Source organism: Schistocerca piceifrons, chromosome 4, assembly GCF_021461385.2.
Source record: "Schistocerca piceifrons isolate TAMUIC-IGC-003096 chromosome 4, iqSchPice1.1, whole genome shotgun sequence".
Taxonomy (NCBI): Eukaryota; Metazoa; Arthropoda; class Insecta; order Orthoptera; family Acrididae; genus Schistocerca; species Schistocerca piceifrons.
In genome coordinates this window covers 422,342,833-422,357,317 of record NC_060141.1, presented here as the reverse complement: position 1 = coordinate 422,357,317, position 14,485 = coordinate 422,342,833, and positions in this window count along the sequence as shown.

The following is a 14,485-nucleotide window of genomic DNA, read 5'->3' as shown; positions in this document are numbered from 1 at the left end:
CTCCCCCTCAAGGGGGTAGTTAGCGCCTGCGTCCGGAGACGGACGGTTCCACGACCTCTATTTGCGGTCATTTTCCTTTTTCACTTCTCATTTCTTCCTTCCTTTCATTGGTTCCTTTCTTTGTTCTTCTCCATCTCACTGTCTTCCTTGCCTCCTCCTCCTTGCCTCCTCCTCCTTGCCTCCTCCTCCTTGCCTCCTCCTCCTTGCCTCCTCCTCCTTGCCTCCTCCTCCTTGCCTCCTCCTCCTTGCCTTCTCTGGTCTCCGCCTCAGCGTTTTGAGACAGTCTGTCCTCTCTCTCTCTCTCTCTCTCTCTCTCTCTCTCTCTCTCTCTCTCTCTCTCTCTCTCTCTCTCTTCTTTTTCCTCTTCTTCCTTCCTCCTTGTGCGCACCTGAAGGTCGACCCACGCGTTCGCACGCGTGACGGGGTAACGCGTAATTCCTCGCCCTGGGTAGACAAGTAAGGCACGCACGTACCCCCTGGTAAAGGCCAGGCCCAGGGAGGGGTGATTGCCTGAGCTGATACCTTCTGACCATGCCGATTGGTCCCTCCGTCTGTTTCTCGGGAGGTGTGACCTGAGGTGTAAACATTCACCTAAGGCGGGAGTGCCCTCTGAGAGGGTCCCCACAAGGAAGGAGCGCACCATCGGAGACGCTGGCAATCGTGGGGGGATTCCTCCGCAATGGATTTCTCTCCACTTCTGCCCAAAAACGGAAACTTGACCAGCCACCAGTGACAAAAGTACTACCACCTGCCCCACAGTTCCTCGTCGTTTCTCGATCTGAGGACTGAAAGGATTTTTCCTCTGTCAACCCTTTCGTGATACAGAAGGGCGTACATGCCATAGCCGGATCTGTCAAATCTTGTACCAGGTTGCGTAACGGTACCTTATTACTAGAAACTGAGAGCGCCTTTCAGGCACAAAAACTGCTTCGGGCCACACTCCTGTACACGTTCCCTGTCCGGGTGGAGGCTCACCGCACTTTGAATTCGTCTCGTGGTGTTGTCTATACTCGTTCACTTGACGGATTGACTGACGAGGAGGTTCAGTCTTTCCTCGCTGAGCAGGGCGTGACGGCTGTCCATAGGGTCATGAAAAAGGTCAACAATGACCTTGTCCCGACCCGGACACTTTTCTTGACCTTTGATAGTGTTCAGCTCCCGTCACGCATCAAAGCGGGCTACGAGGTTATTTCTGTTTGCCCCTATGTCCCGACACCTACACGCTGCTACCAGTGTCATCGTTTTAATCACACTCGCCAGTCTTGTTCCAATGCGGCTAAATGTGTCACTTGTGGCAGGGATGCCCATGAGGGTGACTGTCCACCTCCGTTTCCTCGTTGTGTGAACTGTCAGGGTGACCATGCAGCATCCTCCCGCGACTGTCCCATCTACAAGGAAGAACGCTGTATCCAACAAATTCGGGTCAAAGAGAAAGTGTCAACCTCAGCTGCTCGCAAACTATTTGCTAGTAGGAAGTCCACACTGCTCCCAGCGGGGCAATACAGTACTGTCCTTGCCTCTCCTCGGAATACCATGGAGGTGGCAACACAGACATGCGATCTGACCTTCAGCACCACGGTCGTCCATTCGGCCAGTGCTAAGATCGTACGGTCGACGTCTCCTCTTCCTCCCGTCACCCCTCCAACACAAGCACCTTCATCAGCTTCTGCCAAGACGAAGACTCAGAAGTCAGATGCACGGGCCTTCAAGAAGGAACCATCCCGTGGAGACTTCCTACGTACCTCGAACTCCCAGATGTCGACCAGTACTTCCACTAAACGTCCTTCCAAGAAGGCTCATAGGAAGCACAGTTCTCCTTCTCCGCCACGGCGCATTTCTTCTCCTGCGCCACCCAGCGGTTGCCGCCCCAGGCCGTCATCCGTTTCGGCTGGCCGCACCGCTGGTAGCCGAACATCTGGCCGTTCCCCTGCAGAGGAAGCTCCCCCTCCCGGCCATCTTAACAAGATGGCCGATGAACCTATAGAACCAATGGACGAAGACTGTCCGCCTACTGATAGCGGCGGCAGTGCTCACACGAAGCCTGGCCCTCAGCGGCCTTCGAGGTGACCCCTTCTTTCATCTTCCTTTTTTTCCTCATGATGGCAGCATTCACTCCAACCGAGAGGACTTAAAATTGCTGCTCTGCTTGCGCCGTCTGCTCATCGTAGCCCTCCAGGAAACGAAGCTACGCCCATGCGATCAAATTGCCTTGGCACACTACACCTCTGTGCGTTTTGACCTACCCCCTGTGGTAGGTATTCCGGCTCATGGAGGGGTTATGTTACTGGTCCGGGGTGATATTTACTATGATCCCATCACATTGCACACCGGCCTGCAGGCAGTTGCCATCCGAATTACTCTCCCTATTTTTTCATTTTCCATTTGTACCGTTTACACTGCATCGTCGTCTGCCGTTACCAGGGCAGACATGATTCAACTTATTGCTCAGCTACCTGCAACATTTTTGTTAACTGAGACTTCAATGCCCACCATCCCCTTTGGGGCTCTCCGGCATCCTGCCCGAGGGGCTCCCTGTTAGCAGACCTTTTCAACCAGCTCAATCTTGTCTGCCTCAATACTGGCGGCCCTACTTTTCTTTCGGACACACCTCCACCTATTCCTATTTAGACCTCTCTATATGTACTATCCAACTTGCCCGCAGGTTTGAGTGGTATGCACTTTCTGATACGTAGTCGAGCGACCACTTCCCGTGTGTTATCCATCTCCTGCATCATACCCCCTCTCCATGCTCAACTAGTTGGAACATCTCCAAAGCAGACTGGGGGCTCTTCTCTTCCGGGGCGACCTGTCAGGATCAAACCTTCACAAGCTGCGATAGTCAGGTTGCACACCTCACGGAAGTCATTATCACTGCTGCTGAATATTCCATCCCTCACACTACTTCTTCTCCACGTCGCATACCAGTCCCCTGGTGGACCGCAGCATGTAGAGACGCTTTACATGCTCGTCGACGTGCTTTACGCACCTTTAAACGCCACCCTACGGTGACGAATTGTATCAATTATAAACGATTACGTGTGCAGTGTCGTCGTATTATTAAAGAAAGCCAACTGGGCTGCTTTCACAAGCAACTTCAACAGTTTTACTCCTTCTGTTGTCTGGGGTAGCCTGAGCCGGCTATCTGGCACTAAGGTCCACTCACCAGTTTCTGGCTTGACGGTCGCGAATGACGTCCTTGTGGCCCCTGAGGATGTCTCCAATGACTTCGGCCGCTTTTTCGCTGAGGTTTCGAGCTCCGCTCATTACCACCCTGCCTTCCTCCCCCGAAAACAGGCAGAGGAGGCTAGGCCACCTAACTTCCGCTACTCGAATTGTGAAAGTTGTAATGCCCCTTTCACCATGCGGGAACTCGAACATGCACTTGCCCGGTCACGGTCCTCCACTCCAGGGCCTGATTCTATTCATATTCAGATGCTGAAGAACCTTTCTTCTGCGGGTAAAGGTTTCCTTCTTCGTACTTATAATCGCATCTGGATTGAGGGACATGTTCCCGCATGCTGGCGTGAGTTTATTGTTGTACCGATTCCTAAGCCGGGGAAAGACAAGCACTTGCCTTCCAGTTATCGACCCATCTCGCTTACCAGTTGTCTGTAAGGTGATGGAGCGAATGGTTAACTCTCGTTTGGTTTGGCTGCTCGAATCTCGACGCCTACTTACCAATGTACAATGTGGATTTCGTAGGCGCAGCTCTGCTGTTGACCATCTGGTTACCTTGTCGACCTTCATTACGAATAACTTCTTGTGGAAGCGCCCGACGGCGGCTGTGTTCTTTGATTTGGAGAAGGCTTATGACACCTGTTGGAGGGCGGGCATTCTCCGCACCATGCATACGTGGGGCCTTCGCAGTCGCCTCTCTCTTTTTATTCGTTCCTTTTTAATGGATCGACAGTTCAGGGTACGTGTGGGTTCTGTCCTGTCGGACACCTTTCGCCAGGAGAATGGGGTGCCACTGGGCTCAGTTTTGAGCGTCGCTCTCTTCGCCATAGCGATCAATCCAATAATGGATTGCCTCCCAGCTGATGTATCAGGCTCCCTTTACGTGGACGATTTTACCATCTATTGCAGCGCGCAGCGTACATGTTTTCTGGAGCGCTGTCTTCAGCGTTCTCTTGACCGTCTTTACTCCTGGAGTGTCGCCAATGGCTTCAGTTTTTCTGCCGAGAAGACTGTCTGTATTAACTTCTGGCGCTACAAAGAGTTTCTCCCACCGTCCTTACGACTCGGTCCCGTTGCTCTCCCATTCGTGGAGACAACAAAATTTTTAGGTCTTACATTTGACAGGAAACGTAACTGGTCTCCACATGTGTCATATTTGGCTGCCCGTTGTACCCTTTCTCTAAATGACCTCCGTGTTCTCAGTGGTATGTCGTGGGGAGCGGATCGAACCGTCCTACTTCGCCTATATCGGTCGATCGTCCGCTCCAAGCTGAATTATGGGAGCTTCATCTACTCCTCTGCATGGCCGTCCATCTTAGGCCGCCTCAACTCCATACAACAGCGGGGTTTACGTCTTGCGATTGGAGCGTTTTATACTAGTCCCGTCGAGAGTCTTCATGCTGAAGCCGGTGAATTGCCACTGCCCTACCGGTGCGATATACTGCTTTGTCGGTATGCCTGTCGGCTACTGTCAATGCCCGACCACCCGTCTTATCGTTCCTTTTTTGACGACTCTCTCGACCGTCAATACGGGTTGTATGTCTCTGTCCTGCTACCCCCTGGAGTTCGCTTTCGTCGCCTCCTTCAACACCTTGATTTTTTACTCCCTGCAACCTTTCGAGTGGGCGAGAGCCACACGCCACCTTGGCTCCAGGCTCAGGTTCGCGTTCACCTTGACCTCAGCTCGCTCCCAAAGGAGGTTACCCCCGGTTCGGTATACCGCTCCCGTTTTGTCGAACTTCGTTCGAAGTTCATTAATATGACCTTCATTTATACAGATGGCTCTAAGACCAATGATGGGGTCGGTTGTTCTTTTATTGTCGGGGCACAAAGTTTCAAATACCGGCTCCATGGCAATTGTTCGGTCTTCACAGCTGAGCTCTTTGCCCTCTACCAGGCTGTTCTTTACATCTGCCGCCACCGACATTCTGCTTATGTCATCTGCTCTGATTCCCTGAGCGCCATCCAGAGCCTCAGTGATCCGTATCCGGTTCACCCTTTCGTGCACCGGATCCAACGCTCTCTTCAGCAGCTGGTGGACGACGGTTCTCCGGTTAGCTTTATGTGGGTTCCTGGCCATGTCGGTATCCCTGGGAACGAAGCTGCAGATGCCGCGACCAAGGCTGCGGTCCTCCAGCCTCGGACAGCTTCTGTTGTGTCGCTTCATCAGATTGTAGCAGGGTCATTTGTCGGCGCATTTTATCGCTGTGGCATGCCGATTGGGCTGCACTTCCGGACAACAAGCTTCGGGACTTGTAACCTCTTCCCGCGGCTTGGACGTCCTCCTCACGCCCTTCTCGGCGGGAGGAGGTTGTTTTGGCCGGGTTACGAATTGGACACTGCCGGTTCAGCCATCGCCATCTGCTGACAGCTGCGCTGGCGCCGTTCTGCCCATGTGGGCAATTGCTGACGGTCCGCCACATTTTAACGTCCTGTCCGGATTTTAATGCATTGCGTCTTGATCTTGGCCTGCCATGTACTCTAGATGCCCTTTTTTTTTTTTTTTTTTTTTTAAGTCCTATGCCTGTCAATCTGTCTTTTATCGTGTTTGCCCTTTTAGTTGCTGTTGTAAACTTGTGCCTCGTGGTGCGTTCCTAACGTAGTCTGGGCGCTAATGACCATTGAAGTTGTGTGCCCTAAAAAAAAAAAAAAAAAAAAAAAAAAAAAAACAACCCCTCGAAGTCCCTCCACACTTCACCCATTTTTGTGGTGTTAATGCTGTTCTTTTGCTGTCTTTCTTTGCAGCTTCCTCTATTTCTCCTGCTGCTGCAGTTTAAGGTACCTCATGTGGAACCTAAAGTCAAAAATTTACTGGTTTCAGATGCCAGCGACTCAAGATGAATGGTGTGCAACAGAAACTGTGTTTACCCACTCTACCTGACCCCCATCATATGGCATCTGTGGATGGTAAGCTTATTGTTCTACAGTGCCTTGCTGCTAGTGGAAGTGAATATTACAATTATTAAGACATTTTGCATTGTGTTACTTGTTATTGTTCATGCAAGTTACAACCTCTTATGTGCAGATATTGGCTGCCAAGGCAGAATTTCAGATGGAGGTGTTTTTAATAATGCATTTAGAAGTGGAGTTAAGACAGAGAAGAAAACTAAACTTGCCACAGGAATGTTTACCTGGAGGGACAAAGCCATGACCTTCTGCATTCAGGGCAAATGAAGCCTTTCCATTGCAAGAAAACATGAAGCCCTTTCCAGGGAAGTACAACCAGGGATCAAATAAGGGAATCTTTAACTATCGACTGTCTATCGCCAGGATGGTTGTGAGAAAACATTTGGTATTCTGGCCTCAGTATTTCGTGTGTTCTGTAAACTAACCTGAGAAGGCACAAACCATCACTATGCCAGCTGTTTGTTTATGCAGTTTTTTTAGGAGGAATGCAGAGTGAGGGACTGTTGCAGCCTGCCAGCTAACTTGGATTTGTAATTACTTAACAAAAATATGTAGGTTGGAACTTAAATAGTAGCAACACTGCTGTCTTATGCAATGGAATCTACTACTGTCACTGATAGCAGACATTGACATACCTACCTTACCTCAGAGCAACCCCCCACCCCTGCTGGTCCGGGGGTTAGAATAGGCCCGAGGTATTCCTGCCTGTCGTATGACGCGACTAAAAGGAGTTTCACACGTTTCGGCCTTTATGTGATGGTCCCGAACAATTTACAAATTATGATGCAGAGTTATATGGCATTCTAGTGACACTGGAGAGGGTTCACAGACGTCAACGTACAAGAGTTTTCTTGTCTGTTCTGACTCTTAGTGCACTGAAAGTGCTTCACCAAATGTATCTGGTAGGCCTGCTGATTCAGCTGATCCATGACTGCTTACAGCGGCTCCAACGCCATGGCAAGGTAGTGATCTTTTGCTGGGTACCTGGCCACGTTAGGATACGGGGTAATGACACGGCTGATAAAGCTGCCAAGGAAGCGTGTTGGGATGGTGCTGTCCATCAATGTCCCATCCTGTTGCATGCCATTATCTCATTTTCTTACAGATGCATCATGTCAGTGGGAGACTGAACGGTTGCAGGTGTCAAACAACAAACTGCGGTCACTCAAGCCAACCACAAAAGCTTGGCAGACTTCGTGTCAGCCTCGTCGCTGGAAGGAGGTTTTGTTTATCAGACTGTGCATCGGGCATAGCCCTTTCACACACAGCTTCCTTGTCTGGGGGGAGGATCCACCTTTCTGTGAAGTTTGTGGCGTGCCGCTTTCATTTCAGCATATTGTGGCTACGTGTGTCCTGTATACTGATATAGAGCAGCCCTTGGTCTCGCTCGAGATCTGCCCACCATTATCGCAGATACTGATACCAGTGGTAAGAGTGGTGAAATTTTGTGAACTGTTAGGCATCATCCCTAAACTGGTGAGGAAGGGCGGCAGATTTTAGTACGTTATAAACTGCTCTGCATGTGGCGACAGCCTTCGTCCCCACCCATGAGATTTCATGTTGATTTTTCGTCGTGCCCCCTCAACCCAACTCACCATCATCATCATCATTTAGGTGATGCTCCCCTGTATGGTTTGACATCCATTCTTCAAAATTTTCTTGGAGAGCAAGCCAATTGGGGAAGGGCACTTTACAAGGTGCATTGTATCCATTGTGCATTGAGATCCTTAGCCCACTTTCTAGTCATTGCATTGCAGTCCTGCACATTCTCCATCTCTTGGGCGAGGACACCTTCCTGAGTACGTTTTCCACCGTGCACTATGCAGTGTCGATTTCTGCATCGACAATGACCATGGACTTCTTTGCGCCTGATATCTGACACGGTAGCCAGTCCGTTGTGGTGGGGCCACCATGTGCTCTGTTGGTTGTAGCCCCCCTGACCACACAGGGATTGCTCTGCTAATGCCTGTGCCGTTAACTCCCCATATATGCCAAGGGGTAGATGCCCATCCCCCTGGGACACCGGGACTCCCAGCAATGGCCGTCCTGCCAGGTGGCCTTTGCTGTGGCTGGGTGGTGCCCATGGGGAGGGCCCCTGGTAGGAGTGGGTGGCATTAGGGCAGATGACACGCGATGAAGCAGAGTCCATCATCTCTTGCTGTTGGTGAAACACCAGCTGTTTCAAAGCAATCACGAGCTCAATTCAACGCACAGAAGTAAGACCCCAAATCGTTCCCCTCCCTGGCCACACCATTGGAGGAACGTCAGGCTAAGGATGGTAGCGGATCTTATTCGGCCTGGGGCCTTGTGTGTTAGAGAGCTGATGATGGGAATCTTTCATGACAATGAAGCATCAGTTTTTTGTTGAGCGTTTAGAGGACATGTTCGGTGAGGTGGAGAGCTTGTTCAAAATGAGATCTGGGTCAGTCTTGATCAAAGTAGCATCCTCTGCCCAGTCGTGGGAGTTACTCGCTTGTGACAAGCTGGGGGATGTTTCTGGAACCATCACGCCCCATAAGAGCTTAAATATGGTCCAGGGTATCATATTTCACAGAAACCTTCTTTTGCAGTCCGATGATGAACTGCACTCCAATTTAGAGCAGCGAGGTGTACATTTCGTCCGGTGTGTGCACCGGTGTCCAAAGGGTAATAAGGTTGCCACCAGTGCCTTCATCTTGGCTTTTGAGGGTGATACATTGCCCGAGAAGGTCAAGGTGATGGTCTGCCACTGCGATGTGAAGCCCTATATCCCTCCCCCAATGCGGTGCTTTAAGTGCTGGAACTTCGGCCTTATGTCTTCTGACTGTACTTCCAGCGTCACATTCAGAGATTAGACGCCCATCACATCCCAATACTCCATGTGCCCCGCCTCCCATCTGTGTCAACTGCTGAGAACACCATTCGCCTTGCTCTTCTGACTGCAAGATTCTCCAGAAAGAAAAGAAAATCCAGACGTACAAGACCCTGGACAGACTGACCTACACTGAGGCTAAGAGAAAATTTGAAGACCTGCATCCTGTGCATATGACACCGTCTTACACCACCGCTACAACAGTTCTGACACCATCAGCTCTGCCCACCCAGGTCACCTCTCAGAGCTGGAAGACTACACCTGCCCCCTTGATGGTGGTGGGCATTTCCCTCCCTGTTGTTCCTGCACCACCTACTTCAGGAGCACCCCCCCCCCCCCCCCCCCCCCCAACCATCGGGGACATCCGTCCCCACTTCTAAGACAGAGAAGTGTATGTCTTCTTCGGCTTCTCTCGCTAGAAAGGGGTCCCTTGGGGAACTCCCTTCCCAGGTTTCTTCTAGTGGGAAAGACAACACCCGCCAGTGGCAGAAGAGCTGAAAAGCAGCTGGTCGTAGGGCTTCACGCTCATCCTCAGTCCCAGAGACTGAGCCAGTGAAGTCCTCCCAGCCAGGGAAACCCGAGGAGCAGTGAGAGAAATCCAAAAAGAAAACCACTAAGACCAAGGAAATTGCAGTGGCACCCACACCACCGCTACCTACAAGCTCTGCGGCTGAGGATGGGGTGGGGATTTTGGCGTCTGCTGAGGACCTCGATCTCACCAGACCCTCAGACACAATGGATATAGACTGCTTGGTCAATAAATCGGTGGCAGCGGGTGACTCTGAGGCATAAACTGCCTCATTGAATGTTCCATGCCTTCCCAGACTCAAGATATCATCCACCAGTGGGATTGCGGTGGTTTTTTCCACCATCTGGCTGAGCTATGGCAACTGTTAAACTTTACACCTGCTATCTGCATTGTCCTCCAGGAAACCTGGTTCCCAACAATGTCGACCCCTGCCCTCTGCGGCTATAAGGGATAGTACGGGAACCATAGCGACTATAATAGTGTCAGATGGAGTTCGCGTTTATGTCCTAAACTCGGTCTGTAGTGAATATGACCCTTCAAACCCCTCTTGAAGCTGTGGCTGTCGGAATAAGGACGATGCGGGAAATAACTGTCTGCAATGTATATCTTCCTCCAGATGGTGCAGTACCCCTGAATGTATTAGCTCCACCTATTGCTCAACTCCTTAAACCTTTCATACTTCTGGGAGATTTTAACACCCATAACCCCTTGTGGGGGTGGTACCATGCTTACTGGCCAAGGCAGAGATGTCGAAACTTTACTGTCGCAATTCGACCTCTGCTTCTTAAATACTGGGGCTGCCACACTTTTCAGTGTGGCTCATGGTAGTTAATCGGCCACAGATGTATCAGTTTGCAGCCCAGGACTTCTCCCATCTATCTACTGAACAGCACATGACTACCTGTATGATAGTGACCACTTTCCCATCTTCCTGTCACTGCCCCAGCGTCAGGCGCACGGACACCTGCCCCGATGGGCTTTCAACAAGGCTGACTGGGGAACTTTCACCTCTGCTGTCACTGCTGAATCTCCCCCACACAGTAACATCGATGTGATAGTTGAGCAGGTGACTAGCACAATTGTTTCTGCGGCAGCAAATGCGATCCCTCACTCTTGAGGGTGCCCGAGCTGTAAGGCAGTCCATTGGTGGACACTGGAATCGCTGAAGCAATTAAGGAGCATCGGCGAGCTCTGCAGCGGCATAAGCGGCACCCTTACCTGGAGAGGTCAGAGCCGTTTAAAGGCTATGATGTGCTCCTTACCTGGAGCACATCATAGCCTTTAAATGGCTCTGTGACCGTGTTCACTACCTTATCAAACAATGAAAGAAGTGTTCGGAGAGATAAGTCTCCACCATTGGGTGCCACACGGCACCTTCCCAGGTCTAGGCAAAGATAAAACATCTTTGAGTACCAGGCCCCAACAGCTATCCCTGGTGTTACCATAAATAGCGAGTTTATTCAAAGCTTCCTGTCGCTCCGTACTTTCCGTGTCCAAGTTGGTGACTCCCATATTTCCATCCATATCCAGGAAAATGGAGTCCCTCAGCGCTCTGTATTGAGTGTCTCTGTATTTTTAGTGGCCATTAACGGTCTAGCAGCAGCTGTCGGGCCCTGTGTCTCACCTTCTCTGTATGTAGACTACTTCTGCATTTCTTACTGCTGCTACAGTACTGGTGTTTCTGAGCAGTGCCTCCAGGCAGCCATCCACAAGGCAGTCATGGGCTAGCCCATGGCTTCGTTTTCAGCCGCAAAGTAATGTGTCATGCACTTCTGTCAGCATTGTACTGTTCATCCAGAACTCACACTTTACCTTCACGATGATACTCACTGTAGTGGAGACATATCGATTCTTAGGACTGGTTTTAGATGATCGATGGACTTGGCTCCTTCGTCTTCGTCAGCTTAAGCAAAAGTGCTGGCAGCACATCAATGCCCTCCATTGCCTGAGCGAACCAATTGGGGTGCAGATAGCTGTATGCTGCTGCAGCTCTACAGAGCCCTTGTCCAATGCTGAATTGACTATGGGAGTGTGGTTTATGGTTCAGCAGCGCATTCAGCATTGCATTTACTCGACCCTGTGACCACTGTGGGGTTCGATTAGCGACAGAAGCTTTTAGGACAAGTCCAGTGACCAGCTTACTATTGGAGGCTGGTGTCCCTCCACTGCAGATCAGACGTACACAACTGCTTGCCAGTTACGCAGCACACATTCATAGTTCCCCTTAGCATCCGAATTACTGTCTCCTTTTCCCACCCGTAGCATTCTCATCTCCCGCATTGGCGGCCCAGATCGGGGCTAACGATTGCGGTTCGCGTGTGGTCCCTACTCTCCGAACTGGAGTACTTTCCTTTACGACCTCTACTTGTGGTCCATTTACCTACGCCTCCATGGTGTACACCTTGGCCGCAGCTTCGTCTGGACCTTTTGCGTGGCCCTAAGGACTCTGTTAACCCCACCACTCTCCGCTGTCACTTCATCTCAATTCTTGACGTTTCCTGGGGCTCTGAAGTGGTTTGCACTGACGGCTCCCCCCCAGGGGGTCCACAACTCTCTTGTGGATACGTGCATAGTGAGCACAGGACCGCGAGCTAATGTGGCACTCCTTCCCTTCCGGGCTGCATACCTCCCTTTTCCACATCCTTCCCCATCCCCCATCTTGCGCCCCCCCCCCCCCCCCACCCCCACCTCCGCCTCTTTCCTTCCCTTTCTCCCCCTCTGGGAGTATGTTTTGTACCTATGTCCGGAGACGGACGCTCGAAAATGTAACACATTCTTCCCTTTCTCTGCTTGCAAGTCTTCATCTTTCCTTTGTCCTTCTCTTTTCCTTACCTCCTCTCTTTACCCTTTCTCCACTGCAGCGTTTGAGACCTCTCTTCTTTCCTTTCCTGTTCTTTGTTTTTCCATTTCTCTTTTTTCCTCCCTGTGCGTGTCTGAAGGCCGACCCACGCATTTCCATGTGTAGCCGGTGACGGGGTAACGCGTAATTCCCCGCCCCGGGTAGACAAGTAGGACACATACGTACCCCCTGGTAATGGCCAGGACCAGGAACGGGTGATTACCCGAGCTGATACCTTCCGAAAGTGCCGGTTGGTCCCTCAGTCCGTTTCTCGGGAGGTGTGACCTGAGGTGTGAACAATCACCTAAGGCGGGAGTGCCCTCAGAGAGGGCCCCCACAAGGGAGGAGCGCGCCATCGGAGACGCCGGTAATCATGGGGGATACTTCCGTAATGGTTTCCTCGTCTTCCACTATGTCTGCTCACAAGCGTAAGTTCAATGAGTCTCAGCCACAGACAGTTCTTCCATCGTTGCCACAGTTCCTTGTTGTTTCTCGGTCTGACGGTCACGACCTCTCCACAGTCAACCCTCTCATTATTCAGAAAGGTGTCGACGCAGTTGCAGGTCCTGTAAAGTCTTGTTCCAGATTACGAAATGGCACCTTGTTGTTGGAAACAGTCAGTGCCCTCCAGGCCCAAAAATTGCTGCGTACTTCACTGCTACACACCTTCCCTGTCTGGGTGGAAGCACACCACACCGCACTTTGAATTCCTCACGTGGGGTCGTTTATACCTGCTCCCTCGACGGATTGTCCGACGGGGAAATTCAACACTACCTGTCTGACCACGGCGTAGCGGCTGTTCATAGAGTTATGAAAAGGGTTGACATGAACATCGTTCCAACCCGTACTGTCTTCTTGACATTTGAAAGAGTTCAACTCCCGTCAAACATCAAAGCGGGCTATGAGATAATTTCCGTTCGCCCTTACAACCCAAACCCTACGTGTTGCCATCGGTGTCCAATCCGGCCACATGTGTTACGTGTGGCAAGGATGCCCATGAGGGTGCTTGTCCACCTCCATCCCCTCATTCCATCAATTGTATGGGTGACCACGCTGCTTCCTCTCGGATTGCCCCATTTTTAAAGATGAAAAGCTCATTCAGGAAATCAGAGTGATGGAAAAGGTGTCGACCTTTGCTGCTCGAAAATTATTTGCCAGTCAAAAGTCCACTGTGCCTCACAGTTAAATACAGCACTGTCCTTGCCTCTCCTCAGCCAACAAAGGAGGTGGCCACGCAGACTTGTGATCTCACCTTTAGTGCCACAGTCGTCAGATCGGCCAGCGCAAAGATCACCCGTTCAACCTCCCCACTTTCGCCTGCTCACTCTAAGGCTCATCCTTCATCGGGTTCTGCTAAATCTCGAATCTCGAGCCCAAAAGTCAGACACCCGGACTTCCAAAAAAGAGCTTACACGTGAAGATTTTTTATGTACCCCAAATTCACAACCATCAGTTCCTCCTTCATCTAAACATCCTGTTCCCAAGAAGGCTAATAAGAAACCCAGTTCCTCTCCTTCTCCGCCACGGCATGTCTCATCCACAGCACCACCTGGTGGTAGCCGCCCTCGGCCGTCTTCTGTGTCGCCGAGGCGCACTGCTGGCGGCCGATCGCTGGTGGTAGGAGCTGCTCCTGGACAACCTATGGATCAGGATCTTCTGCCTTTGGCTGACTGCTGTTCCACACTGTCAGTCGCAAGCTCTGAGCTGTCGTTGAGTTGAGGGCAACCTCGGTAACATTCTTCCATTTTGTGTCCACCCTATGTCCATTATCCATTGGAATATATGCCGCCTTCAAGCCAATGGGGATGAATTGTCGATCCTCTTACGATCCTACTCGCCGGTCATCTTTTGTCTTCAGGAAACAAAGCTGCGTCATCACGACCGCTTTGTTTTCCCCCATTTTCAGTCAGTCCGATTTGATCTCCCCTCTGTTGAAGGCACTCCAGCACATGGAAGACTCGTGATTCTTCTCCATGATACTCTCCATTATTACCCAATCCATTTAAACACTTCCTTCCAAGCTGTCGCTGTCCGTCTTTCCCTTTCTGGATACACCTTCTCTCTTTGTACTGTATACATTCCATCGTCCACACCAATGGCACGAGCTGATCTCCTTCATCTTCTTGGTCAGCTTCCACCCCCCTATTTGCTGGTTGGGGACTTCAATGCCCACCACCCGCTT